The 4,049-nt window shown below is 38.7% G+C and overlaps 1 long non-coding RNA gene across 1 annotated transcript in view; it reads right to left on the bottom strand.

Annotated features, from left to right (window-relative positions):
• The window catches only part of LOC118598864, a 1,620-nt gene extending 673 nt beyond the window's left edge, over positions 1 to 947 (bottom strand). Inside the window, exon 1 of the long non-coding RNA XR_004948058.1 lies at positions 301 to 947. This is a non-coding gene — a long non-coding RNA (uncharacterized LOC118598864). The remainder of the gene's footprint in view (positions 1 to 300) is intronic.
• Positions 948 to 4,049: the final 3,102 nt, after the last annotated feature.

Raw genomic sequence — 4,049 nt, forward strand, 5'->3', positions numbered from 1 at the left:
TTCTTTAATGTTTTAATTTACATAATTGCATGTGCTTAAAACACCAAATCATGAATGGAAATGAAATGTGTGAAATTTTGGAAATGAAATCCACATCTAGACTCATGGAGGTCTGGACATGGAATCATACTCAAAGTTGAAGTGGAAAACATACAACAGGCCGATCCAAATTGGATATAATGTTTTTAAAACAAGTTAGACTGAAGCTCAGTAGTGGGCGTGGCCTCCTCGTGCCCTATGACTTCCCACCAACACCTGGCTATAGTTGTGATGAGGAGACAGAGGGATCTCCACTCTCACCTGAACCAAAGCATCCACCAACTCCTGGACAGTCTGCGGGGTGACCTGGCGTTGGTTGATGGACCGAGACATGATGTTCCAAATCTGCTCAATTTGATGAGTCGGCATTCAAAAGTCACCAAAACATCAGCCAGAAAACATAAGAACAGAGAAGCTTTCTGTGGTCGCCACTTGTAGAAGCAATCCTTTAATGGAGACGTCTCGCTGATTGACTATTATTTCCACCTGTTGTCTATTCCATTTGCACAAAAACAGGTGAAACTGATTGTCATTTAGTGTTGCTTCCTGATTGGACAGTTTGATTACACAGAAGTGTGATTGACTTGGAGTAACATTGAAGTGTTTAGGTGTTCCCTTTCTTTTTTTAGCCATGTATTTCTCTAAACAATAACCTCATCACTCTGTTGGTTTCAGCTTGAATATATTTCTATGTTTTACCCAGTGGGCTTCTTTTTTACCACATTAAAAAATAATGTTTATTTATTTAAAATTTGTATTGAACTCATGCAGCATTATTTTTGCTTCTGCAAGCTGCGTTTGATGATTAGAAAGCAGAAGAAGATTTCATTCTGAATAATGAGTAAATGTTAACAAAATGTAGCAGTAAGGATTATTTTATGTTTTATTTATTTATTTTGCTTGTTCAGTTTGACCACAAGGTGGCATCAGAGTCCTAAAAATGAGTCAAAAATCTGATTGAAGTAAAAAATAAAAAGTTTATTTTAATTTATTTATTAAATTATTAAAATAAGTGTTTGTATTCTTGCAAACAACTTCACAAAAACATTTTCCCAATCAGAATAAAATCTGGTTCTTTCAGTTGTATTAACTGTCATGTTTGCTGCTATACTTACAATTTGAAAAAGTAAATATTTTGTCAATTTTAGGAGCACAATTTTTACCTTTTTTTTAAATTCTACTTAAAAATGTTTACAGTCTGGGATAAGTGACACAGCAGACGCACATGTTCAGGAAAAGATTAAAGAATTAAAGGATCACAGAGGGAGATCAAGTGCAGACAGTCTGTTTATAGGAACTGTGTGGAACAAAGAGGTTACAATAAACTAAAGAAAAAAAATAAATACAAAAAAGAAAACTTGCAAAACTTCAATTAAAACTGAAGGAAAACCATTCCTTGATTAATGAGAAGTCTGACTCGGACTTTACATTCAGAGGACAGGAGAGAGCTTTACTTGCAGGAATTTGTCCATTTTCATCCCCGTGTTTGTTCGATATGATGTGTGTAACTGAAAAAATGTGCCGACTGTGGCTGGTGTGTGTCAGCTGGCTGAAGCTCTTTTGTTAGGTGACGAGTCAGAATTTGGCGTGCTTCTAAAGCTTTGTCAGTCAACACTGCTGTGATGGGGGAATGTTCCCACCAAAGCCTGGAACAAAGAGGTGAGCTCTGCTCCAGCTTTGGGTCCTGGACCAAACACTGGCCGCAGAATCAGAGCTGGACTCGAGTCGTGCAGCTGTGTCAGTTTGATAGGATAAACTGCTTTTAAACAGGTGTTTTTTTTCTGTTATCTGCCAACATCTCGTTGTAGTACTTTATGACTCTTTTTGTTGATCCAGACTTTTTTTTTAGATTGAACATACGGCATTTAAAAATTATTTTACATATCAAGTGTTGCTTTAGAGAAAATTGCTGAATTCAAAAGTTTATTTCCACACAAAATGCCGATTAAAATTTTATTTTTAAAGTAATTTCTGACAACTCTTTTGGAAGAATTGAAGCATCCACACATGAACCTGCAGGCAAACATTTAGACCCAAAACCTAAAAAAAAAAAAAAACCTATGGAGTTCCCCAAGGCTCCATCCTGGGGCCACTTCTATTTAACATGCTCCCACTGGCCCAGGTTATAAAGAATAACAACATTAGTTACCAGAGCTTTGCAGATGACAAACAGACATATTATAACAATGAAACCAGGAGACTGAGACCCAGTATAGGTTCGTGGTAAATGCATTGAGGACAATAATAGCTGGATGTGTCACAATTTACTTCAGTTAAACAAGAACAAAACTAAAGTTATTATCTTTGGGGCTAAAGAAAAACATTTTCTTGTACATAAAATGTGCTATACAAATAAACTTGCCTTCCCATGCATAAACATTGAAGAATCCATCCATCCATCTTCCTGACCGCTTCTTCCCTTTCGGGGTCGCGGGGTGCCGGAGCCTAACCCGGCTACTGAAGGGCGAAGGCGGGGTTCACCCTGGACAGGTCGCCAGTCTGTCTCAGGGCCTCAATCACACACACATACACTCTCACATTCACACCTAGGGGCAATTTAGAGTCACCAATGAACCTATGAAGCATGTTTTTGGATGGTGGGAGGAAGCCGGAGTCCCCGGTGAAAACCCACGCATGCACGGGGAGAACATGCAAACTCCACACAGAAAGGTCCCAGCCGGGATTCGAACCGGGGCCTACTTGCTGTGAGGCAAGAGCGCTAACCACTGCGCCACCGTGCAGCCCACATTGAAGAATGCAATGTTTAAATAGAAAAGATGCTGAATGGAAGGAGTGAACTAATTCCATAAAAGGTGTTTTCTTAGTCCTATTTTTTAAAACAGGAAATTCAAAATTTCACTTAAGTAAATTAAATTAGTCAAAAAAATGTACATTATTCAGAACATTCAAAATCGCCATCAGTCAAAAGGTTTAATTTAAGGACTGAAGGCCTACTTAGTGTAGTTTTTCCAAATGAAAGTCCAGCAATTGTGCGTCAGCCGAGCTTTGGAAACATTTACAAAAGAGCCCTGTGTTGCTCACTTGGCTGCACTTTTTTAATTATAATAATCTGCCTTGTGGACTCCGTTGTGAATTCCAGCAGAATGCGGCAAAAGGCTGTTCTGCGAGAAATGGCGAAAGGATGGTGGGTGTATAAAGACATAGAGATTGATTATTTGCAGCACAGCTCTAGTGACTATTTCTCCGGCCTCTTTGAGGGTCTGGAGTTTGTTTTCCTGTAAGGTCTTTGGGAGGGGAAACTTGTACAGTCCCAGACCTGTCAGAATAATCTATTATTCGTGGGAAAATGAGTGTTAGCAGCATTTTTGGACACTTTTGTGTTGGTTTTTCAGCTTTAAATAATCCAATCAAGAGATTTAAACACTATGATAACTAAATTAAGAAAAAATAATCTTAAATTTGCTAAAATAAGTTAAAAAATACTGCATAAGGTCTATCCTATTATTACTTTTTAGCAGTATTGAAGCTAAAGCTAGAGCAGCAGTGAGTCCTTTGCCCTCTTAAGACGTCCAGCCCTTTACTGAATTAAATTTAGAGTCCATTAGATGGTTTGAAGCTGTTACCACAGCAGCTTAATGGATCCAGTGTCTGCTGCAGGTTGATTGTATTGAGCAGCCGTTGACCTCACCCAAAACACGCACCCTTTTTTCTTCTGCTGTAGCTAAAGCAACTCTGTGTAGAAGACAAAACGGTAGGTCAGACTTAACTGATCAACTGAGAGTCCATCCTCGCTTGGGGATTTTCCACTGACGCAGCAAGAACGTCCTTTTAGTTTATCCGTGCTGGAATAATAGTTCAAATATGCTGAGAGGTTCATTTTCAAGTCAGGGAAGATTTGTGAGTGGCTGCAATCAGTAAGCTCACAAAGTTCTCATTATCGTCTGCAGCAGCTGAAATCAGCTAAATCTGTTTCCACATATTGTTACACTTTGACTCATTTTAGTCATTTAAAGGAAATGTGTGTTCACAGCCGTCACAGACTCGCAACT

The sequence above is a fragment of the Oryzias melastigma genome, linkage group LG6, assembly GCF_002922805.2.
Source record: "Oryzias melastigma strain HK-1 linkage group LG6, ASM292280v2, whole genome shotgun sequence".
Taxonomy (NCBI): Eukaryota; Metazoa; Chordata; class Actinopteri; order Beloniformes; family Adrianichthyidae; genus Oryzias; species Oryzias melastigma.